The 18,034-nt window shown below is 42.5% G+C and overlaps 1 protein-coding gene across 6 annotated transcripts in view; it reads left to right on the plus strand.

Moving 5' to 3' along the window:
- Positions 1–280: 280 nt before the first annotated feature.
- Positions 281–18,034, plus strand: part of RNF24 (ring finger protein 24) — a 93,818-nt gene continuing 76,064 nt past the window's right edge. For 3 of the 6 annotated variants that reach the window (XM_023217938.1, XM_023217940.1, XM_023217939.1), the window contains exon 1: positions 1,506–1,732. The gene's annotated coding sequence lies outside the window, so the exon portion shown is untranslated. Of the gene's footprint in view, positions 325–1,504; positions 1,733–18,034 lie in introns of those variants that run through there. The other 3 variants (XM_023217941.1, XM_023217942.1, XM_023217943.1) reach the window with 3 other exon arrangements.

The raw sequence follows: 18,034 nt of genomic DNA on the forward strand, positions 1-18,034 counted from the left end.
CAAAATTGAAAAGACCCTCCAGGTAACTGCTATAACTGACAGCAAGGAGGGCAGGGTTCCCCCAGCACAGCCCTGGCACAGGCAGCTGTAGAGGAAGCATGGGTCTCCCACTCTCTTCCTTTTGCCACAGTCTCCCTAGCACATGCCTCCATCCTTCTCTCACTTTGGGTGACTGTGACCACTGAGTGGCAGGTGACTTCTTGAGAAATTCACTAATGTTTCCTTCTTTACTTCCTCCCTGCCTTGGTGGTTAATGGTTTGCCAAAGCAGAAGGAACATGCCTGTAGGCGCTTGCCTGGATGACTTTTGCTTCCAAAAGTTAAGGTACTGAACTCTTTATGGTTTATATGATGGGGCCTGAGAGATTAGGAGAAGGAAGGAGAACTTCTGGGAGACACATAGAGACTGAGGAAGAGGGGGCAATCATTTCTGCAAGCCCTGAGCTGCAGTGTACACTCACACACTCAGTTGTGGAGCTTCACAGCCATTCCCTCTGCAGGCTCCCAGCCTCTCCAGAAACTTCCGTGCCCCAGAGTGGCAGAGACAAGGCGATGGGAACAAGAGAGTATCTGCAGAATACACTGCCTGCTAAAGACGAGAGGACTCCCCAGATCCTTGCATTAGACCCTAGGCTTTGGTATTGCAGGAAAAGCTTCGCTTCCCAAAATCGGAGGTCAATTTATCGCCCGCCCTGTAGAATGGGAGCCGGAAGTTGAGGAGTGGATGTTAATAGAGGAACGCACTGGTTCTTGCCCACACCTCTCTCCACTATCTGGGCAGGGTCTAGGTCTCACACATCACCAAGGTTCTAGCACTCAGCTGAGAGGCTGCAGCAGGAGGGGCAAATGGAGGAGGGTGCGGTGCATACTATCTCCCCATCAAACTAATGGGCACCCCCGTGACTTTTCTTGTGTCCCGGGGGCTGTCAAGCTGCATGCTTGACAGGACGTGGCGTTCCAAGCTTTCGCTTTTTTTGTTTTGTTTCGTTTTGTTTTTGAGACGGAGTCTTGCTCTGTCGCCCAGGCTGGAGTGCAGTGGTGTGATCTCGGCTCACTGCAACCTCCGCCCCCGGGGTTCAAGTGATTCTCCTGCCTCAGCCTCCCGAGTAACTCGGATTACAGGCATGCGCCACCACGCCCAGCTAATTTTGTATTTTTAGTAGAGACGGGGTTTCTCCATGTTGGTCAGGCTGGTCTGGAACTCCTGACCTCAGGTGATCCGCCCGACTCGGCCTCCCAAAGTGTTGGGATTACAGGCCTGAGCGACTGCGCCCGGCCCCAAGCTTTCACTTTTAAAAATGCTTGTAGGGCACGCAAAAATACTAAACAGTGGCGGGACATGGTCTGTCTGGCGTAGTTTTAACCGGGAAAAGCGCCAGCGGGCGGTGCCGCAGCAGGCCTGGCCAGGGAGCGCCGCGCCTGCGCACTGCAGACTCTGAAGTCACCGAGCCCTCCGCGAGGTGGGCGGGGGCTGCCCGGGCATCCGGGTCCCTCACCCCGCCCCCGCTGCATGAATGAGAGGTGCGGCGCCCGCCCCTCCCCCGCCGGGCCCGCCCCTCACGAGGGGCCGCCGCGCGCAGTCAGCCGCTGCCACCTCAGCCGCGCTGTGTCCGGACAGACACTCGCCGCCTGCAGCCCGCTGCCCGCCGCCTGCAGCCCACTGCCCGCAGCCTGCCGCCCGCCGCAGGGCGCTGACGGTCCCGCAAGTCTGCCGCTGCAGCCGGCGCGCCCGAGTAAGTGAGCGCGCGAGGGCGGGGGCGCCGCGGGCCGCCGCCCCGGGGCTGGGGTTTGGGGGACGGAGCGGGTCCGGGTTCGGGATGCTGAGGAGACCGCGGGCCCGCGCCCCTCTCCCACACACACTCTCTCGAGGCGCCTCGGCGGGCCGGGCGCGGTGCGCAGGGGTGAGGCGGTGGCTCCAGGCTGAGGAGGGACGCGGAGGAGGGTCCGGCGCGGCCCGGGGACCCGAGGGTGCGTCCCGTACAAAGGGCGGAGCGGGGCTGTCACCGGGAGGTCACGGAGGGAAGGTGCGCGGTCCCCCCCCACGTCCTGTTCGCCCAAGCCCTGGCATCGGATCCCCGGGCGTGGGAGGCGGCTGGGATGAGCTAGGAGGCGAGGAGGAGGATGGCGAGGACGCTGTCTCCGCGTGGGCGGTGGGCGCGTGCCTTGGGGGTGCGGCGTGGCAGTGTTTTCCTGGTCCCCGTCCACTCCTCCCCGTTGTGGCGCTTGTCTCGTGCCCCGTTGTCACAGTGTGCTTGGCAGTGGTCGGGATGGAGACCTCTTCCCTCGGCGTACTCATGAATGTCAGTCGCCATCTGTGGCCAGGGCCTGTGTGCTTCCACAGGCCGGAGAATTAAGGACCCTCCTTTGTTTCTGGAGACCTAGTGGGGTGTGTGTGTGTGTGTGTGTGTGTGCGCGCGCGCGCGCATGCAAGGGAAAGGGACATCTATGAAATGAGAGAATCAGATTGTCAAAAAGGGAATGAGGAAAAGGGGAGGGGATATAACTTCATCACACCTTTACCCAGTTCTTTGATATGATGTCAGTTTTTTCTCACTGTAAAACCAGCGGGTTTTATTCATTGGAAATGTGCATCTGAATTCCATATATCTGTGTTTCTAGAATACTTTGCCTTTTTGAGCTTAGTTAATGGTAAGATTCTCATGTCTGTCTACAGAGGAATACTCCAACGTATAGAACACTGCTTTCTGGGTTTAGTTCATTGATAATTTGTCAGAATGCTCATAACCATGTCTATAGGAATACTCCAATATATCTAGGACACCGTTTTCTCCGCTCCTGAATACAGGCAGATTTTGTTTCTTTCTGCCTGTCTGTGTTAATAAGAAGGTGGTCCAGCAGGTTCTCTTTACTTCCTTGCTTTTTTTTTTTTTTTTTTTTTCCTTAATGCTCTGGCAGAGGGTTTTATTGCATATTACCCTGGTATGCGCCCTTGCTTTGATGTGAATTTTCCTGTGTTCTGTTGTCTGGTTGTACAGCCCAGCTCAATGGCTCCTCTTACAGGACTACTGGAAAACAGAACACCTTTTTTCATTGTCCTCATCCCCAGAGAGAGAAGGAAGCTCTGTAGGTTCCCACAAACGTTGACTCTGTCAGACTCCCTGCCTGACTTTGTTGTGTTGGTAAAGTTATGAAGAGTTGCAGTTGATGTAGACCAGTTAAAAAGAGGCTATTGGGATAGCACCAGCTCTTCTTTGCTATTTTGTTTTTAAAACAAATTATATGAAGTTTGCAAGATAGTTGTTAACTCTGGTTGCATGATGATTTTCAGTTTCTTTTTTACCCATATGCTTTTACAGGGTGTTGGGAAATTAGCCAAACCCAGTTACAAGAAATACACCTCCAAGATATTTTTATTATGGGCCGGATGCGGTGGCTCGCACCTGTCATCCCAGCACTTTGGGAGGCCGAGGTGGATGAATCACCAGAGGTCAGAAGTTTAAGACCAGCCTGGCCAACATGGTGAAACCCTGTCTCTACTAAAAAAAATACAAAAAATTAGCCGGGCGTGGTGGCAGGCCCCTGTAATTCCAGCTACTAGGGAGGCTGAGGAAGGAGAATCGCTTGAACCCCAGGAGGCGGAGGTTGCAGTGAGCCTAGATCGCACCATTGCATTCCAGCCTGGGCGACAAGAGCGAAACTCCGTCTGAAAAAAAAAAAAAAAAAAAAAAAAGGAAAGAAAAAAAAAAGATACGTTTATTATGATCTTTGGATTCAAAATAGCGGTTTTAAAAAATTAAGAGGCGCTTATATTGGATGATATGAATGATTGTATGAGTTCTGTTTTCTTTAAGAGTCTCTTTAATATTTTTAAAAATCACATGTATTTTAATTCCTAGTAGTTTTCAGTGAAAATGAAATGTAAACTAAGCAGTCTTCCACAGCATCTGTTTATGTATATTCCCTCTGTTTAAAACATTTGCTTTTAATTTGAAGGGGAAATTTTCCATGGTCGGATCAGGATACATTATTCTTAATAAAATTCTTACCACGTTCAAATTCTTTTTTTGTAAGAGTGAAAAAAAAATTAATGAAAGTAGATTTTTCAATTGGGGAAGTTTTGGTTTTGTGATGCATGATTTAAATACAATCTTAATATAAGTTAATTCAGATAAGTTAATTTAAAACAAGAGCTTTTATGAAGGAAAAATGAAGCAGGAGAAAAAAACAAGAGCTTTATTAACTAAAGTCACTAATGTTGAAGCAACCCAATGCATTTATAAACTGCCTGTCTTGACTGCATAAGACATTTTCTAGGAGTCTCCTTAAAACAAACCATAAGGGGAAGTCTTAGATAAACAGAGTAGTATAACCGGAATTATCACTGAAATAGGCTTGCACAGTATCGCAATTTCATGGAAGCTTAATTTTGCAAGAGTGACTTAGCTATTTTTAATATCAACAAAGGAACCTAAACACAGCCTGGCCTTGTTATTCAGCATTCTGTTAATCAAAATATTTGCCAACCCATAGTTTAGCATTCTGTAGTATGATGATTGAAGAAAAATTCTAAACAAACTTTTAGATGATTAAAATAGATACAATAATGTTAAATGCTGTTTTAGTAGTAAATGTTTTTTCATTAGAATAGTAATATGTTGGTGATGGTAAGAGCATATATGGTAACACTTTGTTAACTGGGATCTATTATCCTCCCGATAATGTCTCATCATAAAAAGTAATTTCTTTTTCCATTGAGCATTCTCTATCAATAATTGCTTTTTTGTTTTTTGGGTGTTTTTATTTTTATTTTTTGAGATGGAGTCTTGCCCTGTTCCCCAGGCTGCAGTGCAGTGGCATGATCTCGGCTCACTGCAACCTCTGTCTCCCCGGTTCAAGCAATTCTCCTGCCTCAGCCTCCCCGGTTGCTGGGATTACAGGCACCTGCCACCATACCTGGCTAATTTTTTTTTTTTGTATTTTCGGTGGAGGTGGAGTTTTGTCATGTTGGCCAGACTGGTCTTGAGCTCCTGGCCTCAAACCATCTGCCTGCCTTGGCCTCCCAAAGTGCTATGATTATAGGTGTGAGCCACTGCGCCCGGCCAATAATTGTTTATTGTTTTAAATGGGAGTTTATTCTAAGATCAGTAATAACGTTATTACAATATGTTAGCTTGAATCATACAAAATTGCCATGTTTTAGACTGAGAAAAATTCAAAATCAGCAGTCTTACATAGTTCAACCACTCTCAACTCTTACCAGTTTCTTTTGGTATTTACCTTTATACTTATTTCATTTTTAATGTTTATACTGCTATTTCTTAGCTTTTCACTTTTGGATATTATCTGTGGACTTCTATTTTGGAAGTTGAAGACTTAACTGTCTCACACAACTGTCCTTCCATTTCCCACTCATACTTGACAGTTAGGTCGGTATTCAGTATTTGTATGACTGACAGTGTACCTATTATTCACAGATGAGCCACGTAGGGTACTATTACTGTGTTTTCTTCTTGAACAACTTTTGTTGCTCCTAAATTAAATAATTACCTCTTTTGTTTGTTTGGTTTTCATTTGCTGAGTTTTCTTTGTATCGGTCACTAATTCATCCAAACTCTATGACAAAACTGATTATCTTTGAATATTCTCAGGTAACCACTCACTTTCATTTCTTTTCCCCAGGAGATGGTCCTGCTGGAGCCCCCTCTCTCCTATTCCAGTCTGGACTGGTTTGCTCCCTGGACTACTGCATAGCCATCATCCTGGGACTTCCCTTTGTCATCATCTTGGGAATTCCCTTTGCCTTCCTCCTATGTTACGTCTTCTATTTCCTGGACCCTGTGTCTTCCTTATTCTTGAGTAGCTTCCTGAGAAAGGATACATGCAAAATCTGAAATTCCTTCCTGAATTCAGAAGTTACATGTCTGGAAATGCCTTCATTTTACCTTCATACTTGAATGGTAGTTTAGCTTGGTGTTAAAATCTGGATTGAAAATTAATGTCACTGTTTTGAAGCATTGTTCCATTAGCTTCCAGTGTCATTATTGAGAAGTCCAATGTCATTTTAATCCCCATTCCCTCTTTCTTCCCACTCTGGAAGATTTTAGGATCTTCAGTTTATCCCTGGTGTTTCTGACATTTCATGATGTACCTTGAAATAGTTATTTTTCTTTCCTTTTGCTTGTGGGTAGATTGTATTTTCCAAAAATGGCTGTACATGTATGTGTATGCACACTCCCCCCCATCTCACCCAATATGCTATTCTTTGTGTTGTTCTTCATGCCTCCATCAAGCAGTGGGGTCTTTGTTTCCTCCTCTTGAACCTGTGCAAACATGAATTCTCCCCCGAACGTTTTGGATCTTGAGCTTTGTGTTTTAAGAGCACAGCTGCAAGATCAAGAGCATGCACCTGGCACTGCTAGGTGCCCAGAGCCATCAGGCCAGCATCTCTGCTCCCATTTGCCTTATGACCACTGTTCAGGCATTCAGATTAAGCACTGTAGATGTGTATGTATTCATTGAGAGAGGGGATTAAGTTTTTTTACTTTTAAATGAAATCATCAGTGAAAATATCAATTGACATCAGAGAGAGTTTCTTTCAAGCAGTGAAATGAACAAACATTAAGGCTGTCAGGTGCATTTTTTTAAAATCCACCTTAGGAAATGACAGAGCTATTCATGACCAAAAAGAAACTATCTTGAGCTTCATGATTAAATATGTCATTACTAAATGTGACAAATAATATTGTTTGCAAGAATTTCTGTGATGAGAACATGGAAACAAAAGGAGCTGCATAAATCACAGCTTGACAGAACATTGTCAGAATTTTTGTATTTATCTCATGGATGCTTATTATTATTATTATTATTATTATTATTATTATTTTGAGATAGAGACTCACTCTGTCGCCTAGGCTGGAGTACAGTGGCTCAATCTCAGCTCACCACAACCTCCGCCTCCCAGATTCAAGCGATTCTCCTGCCTCAGCCTCCAGAGTAGCTGGGACTACAGGCGTCTGCCACCATGTCTAGCTAATTTTTGTATTTCTAGTAGAAACAGGGTTTCACTGTGTTGGTCAGGCTGGTCTTGAATTCCTGACCTCGTGATCCACCCACCTCAGCCTCCCAAAGTGCTGGGATTACAGGCGTGAGCCACCATGTCTGGCCTTTTTTGTTTGTTTGTTTTTTTGAGACAGGGTCTTACTCTGTCACCCAGGCTGGAGTGCAGTGGCATGATCTCGGCTCACTCCAACCTCTGCCTCCCAGGTTCAAGCGATTCTCCTGCCTCAGCCTCCCCAGTTGCTGGGATTACAGGCGCCTGCCACCATGCCTGGCTAATTTGGATACATATTTTTAAAACATCCTTTGTTTACACTTTAAAAATTTTAAAATTAAAAGTGCTTTTTCTCTATTTATAGCTGCTTTATCATTCACTTGGCTTTTCAATGACACCACCCACGTGGCTGGATATTACAAGAGAACTTCAGATTCATGACCAAAAATCTGAAGTAGGCACTCAGCACTGCCCAGCAAAGCTACCATTGATTCCTAATAAGATCTTTTTGCCTGTCACTATTTCATAACTTCTCTCCACTCCTTAAACTCATCAGCAACCCACCCCTCCTACTCAGATGAGCTGACCTCATAATTCATTGAGGGTTTAGGAGATATCGTACAGAAACCACTCATCTTGCCCCCAACCAAATCTAGAAGTCTGCCTTCCTTAGACCTATGTTTTCTGTCTCCTATGGGAGGCGAGTTCCCCTCTCTGCTGTATCCCTCCTCACATCTTCTATACCTCATGCCCCTCGTATCTCACAGCTTCTGCATTTGTGCCCTCTCTCTTGCATCATCAGCAGCTCTCCAGGGGGCTATGCATGTCACCATACACACATGCTGTGATGTTGCTCATCTTTAAAATCAGAATAGCAAGCTTCAGCAAACAACTTTTCCCTGACCCTCCTCTATCCCTTTCTGTTTACCTACATGGTTAAGTCTCTCAAAAGAGAAGTTTACATTTCTTCCCTACCTCCTCTATAGTATGTACCACCCTCTGAAATTCTGTTGTTTAGTAATTTTTGTATGACTTACCCCCAGTAGAAGGTCAGCTCCAGGAAGGCAAGGACCTCATCTGTCCTGTTTACCACTCTGTCCCCTAGGACAGCAGATGGCACAAGTATCTTCTCAATATATGGGCAAAAGAGGCACAACTGACCTGATAAAATAGCTTTTGATTTTTAAAAATTTCTAACAAGAGAATCCATGTTTTTTAATTACTCACCATTTTTTGCTACACTTAAGAGTTGAAAAAATTATGAAGAGTATATTAATGATCGAATTTTGCCCTATGTTACATTTCATTCTTTCATAAGTATGACTTAATATTGGCAGTCTTGGGCCGGGCACGGTGGCTCATGCCTGTAATCCGAGCACTTTGGGAGGCGGAGGCGGAGGTGGGTAGATCATGAGATCAGGAGTTCAAGACTAGCCTGGCCAAGATGGTGAAACCCCGTCTTACTAAAAATACAAAAAATTAACCAGGCATGGTGGTGGGTGCCTGTAATCCCAGTTACTTGGGAGGCTGAGACACAGAATTGCTTGAACCCAGGAGGCGGAGGTTGCAGTGAGCCAAGATCGTGCCATTGCACTCCAGCCTGGGCAACAGAGCAAGACTCTGTCTCAAAAAAAAAAAAAAATATATATATATATATATATGTATGTATGCAGTCTTGCACCTGGACTCTGGCATCAGACTGCTTGGAGTTGAATTCCAGCTCTTTCACTTTTTGGTATGTGACCTCCAGCAGGTTTCCTAACCTCTCTTTCTTCATTTGTAATGTGGGTAATAATAGTTCCTACCTCATGTGTTTGTTTTGTGTTCCAAATGAGATAATACATAAAATGCTAAACTCAGTACTTGTCTTGGGAGTAAACTCAATGAAAAATAATAGAAATTATTATAGCCTCCTGCAGTTTATAATATTTGACTCTGACTTGGTCTCTGTAATATTTTTGTTCAAAATACTGTATCTCCTCGGGTATATGGGCTATCAGTATGATGATTCAGCTGTTTTTGGTTTTGTGTGGTGTGTGTGTGTGTGTGTGTGTCTTTGTTTGTTTTTAAGAGAGAGAATCTCATTCTGTCGTCCAGGCTGGAGTGCAGTGGTATGATCTCCAACTCACTGCAGCCTTAACCTCTGGGGCTCAAGCAGTCCTCCCACCTCAACCCCCCCGGACCACAGGCACACACCAGCATGCCAGACTAATTTTTTTGTTTGTTTTTTTGTAGAGACAGGGTCTCACTGTGTTGCCCAGGCTGGTCTCAAACTCCTGGGCTCAAGTGACCCTCCCAGCACCTCCCAAAGAGCTGGGATTACAGGCGGGAGCCACCGTGCCCAGCCAATAAATCATTTTGATCAGCTGATAAAATATTTGTACTTCAAGCCAAGTCCTGTTCTTTGTTTATTTGGTTTTCCCAGAGGTGAGGTTCTTTCTTCATGTTATTCCACATTAAGTTTTCTTATTTCTGGCAATGAAGCTTTAAAAACACCCAATATATCATCAACAGATTTTTTTTTTTTTTGAAGTAACTATAAGACAGTGTTCTTTTCACCTACTAGCTAGCTGGGAAGGTAAATATATGTAGCAGTACAAAGTATGTTCTGAGGACCACATAAAAAGTACAGATAGGCTCTGTAGGAGTTCAGACTGGGGAGAGTCAGGTACTTCTAACCCTAAGGGATTCCTATAGCTTTTCTGCATGTTAAGTAGTCTGTTTTAGCTTATTCTCTTACTATTTGTCTTGGTTTTTATTTTGAAAGTTTGCTTAATAATCATGGGACTATTCAGATTTTAAAATACAAAATAGACAAGTTAAAATTGAGAGCAATTTTTAGATGTAGAAACTGTTTCTTGAAGTAATTGACTTAGCATTTGCTCTGCCTCTTTCTTTTCTTATCTAGGTAGGTAGTGGGGACTCCTTCAATTATCTGAGCAATTCAGACCTCAGAATGTAGTGTTGGGTAAATTGAGAGTTCTAAAAGAATGCCAGATGGTTTGAAAGGAACTGTGAGCATTCCAACTAGTGTAGTCCTTTGAAAGTCAGTTGGCAGAGCCTCCTCTGCTCTGAAGGTAGGAACCAGACACTTTGTTCCATGCCAGCTGGCCCAGGAGCAGCTGGCCAGTGGCCTTGCTTTTGGCTGGCCACTCTTGGGAAAGCTGGCCTGGGCCTCCATGTGCCCTAAGGATAGTCTGATACCAGAGAGTTGCACTAGCCCTCCATAGTACCCCAGGGAGTTGGAGGAAGCCTGCAGTAGCAAGAGAAAGGAAACTGGTTTTTAGATAACGTTACAAGTGAACCTCGTGTTACAAATTTGCTCTGGAAAAGTTTAATGTAATTTGAATTTTTGTGGATTCACTACTGTTAGGTGTATTAAAGTTGAAATGAACTGTAGTGAATGTTTTTATATTGTAAGTAACTTCCAGGTTACCTGCTTTCAAAGTTCTAGTTTTTGTCGACTTTTCTTAAAGTGAGGTTTGTCTTTTCCTTTTGTTGTCATCTTCTAAAGTTTTGGTCATTTGAATTAGGAAAATTTTTCCATCTTGTTGTAAAGCTTGCTCCTGTATAAACCATAGACTTTTTTTTTTTTCTTTTTTTTGAGACAGAGTCTTTGGAGTCTTGCTCTGTTGCCCAGGCTGGAGTGCAGTGGTGTTCTGTCTGCTCACAGCAACCTCTGCCTCCTGGGTTCAAGCAATTCTCCTGGCACAGCCTCCTGGGTAGCTAGAATTACAGGCATGCACCACCACACTCAGCTAATTTTTGTATTTTAGTAGAGACAGGGTTTCACCATGTTGGCCAACCTGGTCTTGAACTCCTGACCTCAAGTGATCTACCCTCCTCGGCCTCCTAGAGTGTGGGGATTACAAGTGTGAGCCGCTACACCTGGCCATAAACCATAGACTTCTACAGAAGGTTAATTATGTATGTAGTCTTAGCTCGTCTCTCATTTTGATGGTACTTATGTTTTCCCAATTAGACAGGTGCTTGTATCAGATACAGTTCTTCACTTCCTTTAGCAAATTTAATATCATAATTGTTTAATTGACAACAAGAGAAGTGCAGATATCATACGGTAAGAATAATGAGCATTCCGTTCCTTTGATGAGTGTTTATTGAATTCTCAAAATTAATAGCTTCACTGTATCAGTATGCTTTATGTTGCCTTAATTTTTTTTTTTCACATTTGGAGATTGAATGGTGCTGCAGTATCTGTTAAGTTTATTAAGTTCATCTCAGCAAACCAAAAAAAATTATAGCTACCCGTATCTCTTTATTGTTCCTTCCCAAATCTAAGCATGTGAAATTATGCTCAGTGATATAAATTTGAAATAGAACCTAGATATTATATCTAAATAGTCTCTTTATCTTGGACTGAGTAAAAAAAGTTGACAGATAATGAAACATCAAATTATGAGCTAATGTAGTTTGTGGGAAATGGGTGGGAAGGGAAATCAAAGGTGTAGGCTTTCATTCATTTTCTTTAGCATGAAACAAAACTTCTTCAGAAATGTGTTGGACATCTCATGCATGGCTATAATTAAATAAAGGCTTTTGCTCAAACTTGTTGATTATCTCTGTAAACAGGGCAGATGGAATTTTTGGGGTAGTAAGATTTCTTTTTTCTTAAATCACAGAACAGTATATCAATAGCCAGGGGCAATATTATACTTAGAAAATCGTCTTTCATATTGGTTAACCTATACTAAAAAGCTTCTATGCCAGTGGCTTTAAATATATTGCCTATTTATTGCTTACAGCAATCCTCAAAGAGTTGTTTATGGATGACAAACTGAAGATCAAAGAAGTAACCTGTTCAGGTTTACAAGTTCAGGGTCCAGTTTTGAACCTAGGCCTTCATCTTCTAGAGCCTGTCACAGTCGATGTTATCAACTTTTCACAAGAATACAGTCTCTTTACTGTTCAGATATTATCCTGTACTGGCACCTCTGGAGGGCTATTGATAAAGGAAGTGCAGAGATCTTTGCAGAGAATAGCTGGAGAATAAGAAGAGATTTGGGGGGGAGTCTATATTTTTTAAATCTCTTCTGATGCTCCTGAAGAACTACTGCAGTAAATAAAAATGACTTGTCAGAATCAGATGAAGCAAAGGGGGTTTATTAGTTTCCTAACATTGCTGTAACACAATTACTATAAACTTAGTGGCTTAAAACAACAGAAGGTTGTTCTTTCACAGTTCTGGAGGTAGAAGTCCAAAATCAAGGTGTCAGCAGGGATGCTGTGCTCCCTCCAAAGACTCTAGAGGGGAATCCTTCTTTGCCTCCTCCAGGGTTTGGTGATTCCACACATTACAATCTCTGCTTCTGTCTTCACATGGTCTTCTCTTTGTCTCTTACAAAGACACTTACCATTGGATCTAGAATCCATTCAAATAATCCAAAATGCTCTCATCTCCAGATCCTTACATTATATCTGCAAAGACCCCCTTTTTTTTCTTTCTTTTTTTTTTTTTTTTTTTTTTTTTGGACACAGAGTCTGGCTCTGTCGCCCAGGCTGGAGTGCAGTGGCCGGATCTCAGCTCACTGCAAGCTCTGCCTCCCGGGTTTACGCCATTCTCCTGCCTCAGCCTCCCGAGTAGCTGGGACTACAGGCGCCCACCACCTTGCCCAGCTAGTTTTTTGTATTTTTTTTAGTAGAGACGGGGTTTCACCATGTTAGCCAGGATGGTCTTGATCTCCTGACCTCGTGATCCGCCCGTCTCGGCCTCCCAAAGTGCTGGGATTACAGGCTTGAGCCACCGCGCCCAGCCTTTTTCTTTTTTCATAAATGAAGTCAGTTCAAATAAAGTCACATTCACAGATTCCTTGTGTTAAGAAATGGAAATATCTTTTTGAGGGCCACCATTCAATCCACTAAAGAGAGTAAGATTTTTCCTTGGTAATAATTTTTACTTTGATTACTGCGTCACATAGAATCCAAGATTAGACAAGTATTCAGCAGACCATGATACAAAGTGTGGAAAGATACTGGCAGTATAGAAAGACAGAAGATTGAAGTTCAGGGGAAGGTTTATGGGATCAAGGCAGCTTTCATGGAGGTTGTATTGCTTGAGGTACATTATGAAGGATGGACAAAATTTTATCAGATAGTTGGAGATAGCCTGGGATGTGCAGATAGCGGGAGTATCAAGAACAAAGATAGGGAGTCATCTTCAGGGAACCATAACTAATGCATTTGACTGAAGTCTGGTACTTAGAGAAATAGTGGGGAATGAGGATGAAAAGTTCGGGCCAATTCATGGAAGGCCTTTAGCGTTGAGCTGGTGAATTTGTACTTGGTTTAGAGTTACTTATTCGTAAGAATGCTATATTATAAGAGTTTCTGGCCAGGCTTGGTGGCTCACGCCTGGAATCCCAACACTTTGGAAGGCTGAGGTGGGCAGATCACCTCAATCAGGAGTTTGAGACCAGCCTGTCCAACATGGCGAAACCCTGACTCTACTAAAAATTACAAAAATTAGCCAAGTGTGGTGGCACATCCCTGTAATCCCAGCTATTTGGGAGGCTGAGTCAGGAGAATCTCTTGAACTCAGGAGGCAGAGGTTGCAGTGAGCTGAGATCGTGCCATTGCACTCCAGCCTGGGCAACAGAGCGAGACTCTGTCTCAGAAAAAAAAAGTTTCTAACAGGGGCCCTCAAAACAATGATAAAACCCTTTGAAATAAATATGTAGATTTTGTTTCAAAATAGATTTTTCAGAAGATTCCATAACCCTAAGAAAAGGTTAAGAACTACTGCTCTAATTAAAAATGAAATGTTTTATGCTTTGAAGATATTTCTGGAAAACTATTGATTTTCTCTTCTGTTTACTTTGAATTGCTTGGAAGATAATTTGAAAATTGACCTCCAAAGAAACTTAGCGCTGTCTGTGGAATATATTGTAAATTTTGTATATTAAAAGTTAAAGCCTATAATCCCAGCACTTTGGGAGGCCGAGACGGGCGGATCACGAGGTCAGGAGATTGAGACCATCCTGGCTAACACTGTGAAACCCCGTCTCCACTAAAAAATACAAAAAACTAGCCGGGCGAGGTGGCGGGCGCCTGTAGTCCCAGCTACTCGGGAGGCTGAGGCAGGAGAATGGCGTAAACCCGGGAGGCGGAGCTTGCAGTGAGCTGAGATCCGGCCACTGCACTCCAGCCTGGGGGACAGAGCGAGACTCTGTCTAAAAAAAAAAAAAAAAAAAAAAAAAAGTTAAAATACTATTTCAGAAGGGATGTGAAGGAGGCCCTGGATTCTTAAAAAATGATTACACAAAAAGAAAAATTCTGGGCCGGACGTGGTGGCTCACACCTGTAATCCCAGCACTTTGGGAGGCCAAGGTGGGTAGATCATGAGGTCAGGAGTTCAAGACCAGCCCGTCCAAGATGGTGAAACCCTGTCTCTACAAAAATTAGCCAGGCGCAGCAGCAGGCACCTGTAATCCCAGTTACTCGGGAGGCTGAGGCAGGAGAATCACTTAAACCCGAGCGGCAGAGGTTGCAGTGAGCTGAGATCATGCCACTGCACCCCAGCTTGGGTGACAGAGTAAGACTCTGTCTCAAAAAAAAAAAAAAAAAATTAAAGAAAAAGAAAAATTCACAGCATTCAGTTCAGAATGCAGCTGTGACTTGTTTTCTGTGTCTTCATTTTCTCTATTTCAGTTCACTACCACCATCCATTTCGAACTCCAGAATTATATAAAAGCATGACACAGTTCTAAGGGGAGTAAATGGACAACTACATTCCTAAAGTTTTCTTTTTTAAATGTATTATATAAAACCTTTTTTATCTACTGTTGATTTCCAGTGAAATAACCTACTTCAGGAAACAGTATTTATATTATATAGTTGTCATATTTGAGGGAAAAAAATATTTTCCATATAACTTATTCTGATTCTAAATAATCAACTGCCATGACTTTTTTTCATTGATCTTTTTGTTTTCTACCTGAGATTAATATTACTTAATAGACTTAGCTATACTTTTTTTCAGACTTTTCTGCTAGTGAGGTTCTTCTTTTAAATTTTTTTATTATGGAAAATTGTAAACACATCCAAAAGTAGATACTACAACATACTCCCCTATGCCTATCAGTGGGATTCAACAATTAATAAGATTTTGCCACATTTGTTTCATTTATCCTTTTATCTTTTACCTTTCTTTGCTGAAGTTTTGTTTTTTGTTTTGCTTTTATTTATTTATTTTTTTTGAGACGGAGTCTTGCTCTGTTGCCCAGGCTGGTGTGATCTTGGCTCACTGTAAGCCCTGCCTCCCGGGTTCACACCATCCACCTGCCTCAGCCTCCTGAGTAGCTGGGCCTACAGGCGCCCGCCACCACACCTGGCTAATTTTTTTGTATTTTTTGTAGAAACACAGTTTCACCGTGTTAGCCAGGATGGTCTCGATCTCCTGACCTCGTGATCCGCCCCCCTCGGCCTCCCAAAGTGCTGAGATTACAGGCGAGAGCCCCTGCGCCCAGCCACCCTGGCGTACTTCTATATGGACCTCTAAAAAATAAGGACATTGTCTTAGAGAACCAGAATGCTATTCTCACACCTAATAAAATCAAGTTACTTCTTGGTTTCATCTAATAGCTAGACTTTGTTCACCTTGCCAGATTGTCTCAAGAATATCTTTTATAGAGACGGTTTGTTCACCCTGGGATTCAGAATCCACAGATCACATTTGGTCATTTTGTCTCTTACGTCTATGGCAATTCCTCCTCCCCATTTTGTTTTGTTTTGTGTAATAGACTCATTGTAGGAACTGGGTCAGTTATTCTGTGGAATTTCTCACATTTGGGATTTGTCTGCTTCATCATGGTGTCAGTTTGTTGCTCTGTTCTGTGTGTTTCCTATAAATGGAAATTAGTTCTAGACTTGATTAAAATCAAATTTAAGGTTTTTGGCAAGAATAAGTTACTAGATGCGTAATATTGCATCACATCCAAAGGTCCATGGTGTCTGGCTGCTCCACTTCTAGTGTTGCTAAAAGACTCCACTGATGGTTATGTCAATGTAAGTTATTTCTTCTGTGGTGGCAAAATGTTGATTTTCTTATTCTGTTATCTCTTGCACATATCAACTAGGACTGTTTGGGGTTACTCTGAAATACAGTTTGTATGAGAGACTGATGAGTAATATTATACTATTGTATACTTCATAAAAGATAATTATTTTAATCAGAGTAAAAGGAATTGAGTTAATTGAATTGAGGATTTATATTTTGTTTTAATGAGGGTTACAATGAAATTCGGAGTACTGTAGCAAAATGGAAAAGATTGCTCTTCTGTTATAACTGAGATATGTACTCCAGTACCTCTGAAAATTAACAGTAGGGATATATGGAAGGCTTTTATAGACTAGAGTCAAGCAGCGGAGAGGAAAGAGTACTAGATTAGCATAAAAAGTCAGGGGATTACCAGGATTGCCTTGGCCTACCCCCCATTCCATAAATGCAACCGAATGTTTAATCCATTAATTCTTCATAAACTAGTGTCTCTGGCAGGATAAATGCCACCAAGTTCCTAGAGATAGGTCCTGCATCTGGAATCAAAGACGAATGATAAAGAGACTCTGCAAACATACATTATTTTTAACTTTATTTCCTTAATAAGATGCAAAGGAAAATAGTGATGCTCTTTTCTAGACCTGTTTGCTTAAAATAATATTTTTAGAGAGCTAAACCTTTGATCTAGAGCTGTTTAGCTTACAAAGAATACTGTTCCCCTCCTTATCCTGTCTCTGCTAACCCCCCTCCACTTGACTGAAATTAGGAGAATTTGTTTTTTTATAATAGTCAAGAACCTTATTTGCCCATTTTTTATAATTTGTCAGAGATATCACTTAGTGATTCAAAATTCTTAATTACCCTAGGACTTATACTGTTGAGGCCGGCTAATTTGAATACAATCCGATCTTTTAGTTTCTCTTTAATTGTTTCTTTCACCCATTTTAATTTGGCTTTAAATCTTTTGGGCAGAAGGAGCTTGACCAGTCAGATCTATGGGGCGCATATCATCTGAACAGGCAGAAATGAAAACCACAGGACATGCTTTGCCTTGTTTATGTTTTCTAATATAATTATTTCTCTCCAGCAATTACTGGGTTTTTCACGTGTGTATATCTCTAAAGTATTTTCAATGTTATTGTGAAATTGCATGTAGACTAAATAAATGAAAGTTGTATATTGTATAATTAATGCCTAAATATTTTTAAAGGCAGAGAGAATTCTTCATTGAATATCAGTCTTTATTTCAGTTGTACTTTATGGGGGATTGTCCCTTGATCACCATTTCTGAGAATACCTTTTGTTTAACTTCATGTCTTCACATTCCTATGCCGTTAAATTACTGAGTATGAAATGCTGAGTAAAGCCTTATTATTTGTCCCGCTGCATTTTACCTTAAGTCAGTTTGTTTTTAGTCATCTCCTGAACTCATATATCCTGGGGAAAGTTATCTTAGTGTCAGATGAAAAGTAAACAAGTTGGTATTCTTGGCCTAGTAACCATCTCTAGACAACCTCTAATCATATTATTTGAGAAGGCCATTAAAAGTATGTGCTACCAGTCGGGCGTGGTGGCTCACACCTGTAATCCCAGCACTTTGAGAGGCCGAGATGGGCAGATCACCTGAGGTCAGGAGTTCAAGACCAGCCTGACCAACATGGAGAAACCCCGTCTCTACTAAAAATACAAAATTAGCCTGGGTTGGTGGTGCCCTGTAATCCCGGCTACTCAGGAGGCTGAGACAGGAGAATCGCTTGAACCTGGGAGATGGAGGTTGTGGTGAGCCGAGATCGCGCCATTGCACTCTAGCCTGGGCAACAAGAGCGAAACTCTGTCTCAAAAAAAAAAACAAAGTATGTGCTACTGTGATTTCTCTATAAGAGAACCCTTGCTATGTTTACTGATTATGTTGTTTACTTAAAAATGATATCACTGGGTATTCTCTGAAAGGTAAATAACACCATTATAGGCCAGGCCCAGTGGCTCACGCCTGTAATCCCTGCACTTTGG

This window comes from Piliocolobus tephrosceles, chromosome 20 (genome assembly GCF_002776525.5).
Source record: "Piliocolobus tephrosceles isolate RC106 chromosome 20, ASM277652v3, whole genome shotgun sequence".
Taxonomy (NCBI): Eukaryota; Metazoa; Chordata; class Mammalia; order Primates; family Cercopithecidae; genus Piliocolobus; species Piliocolobus tephrosceles.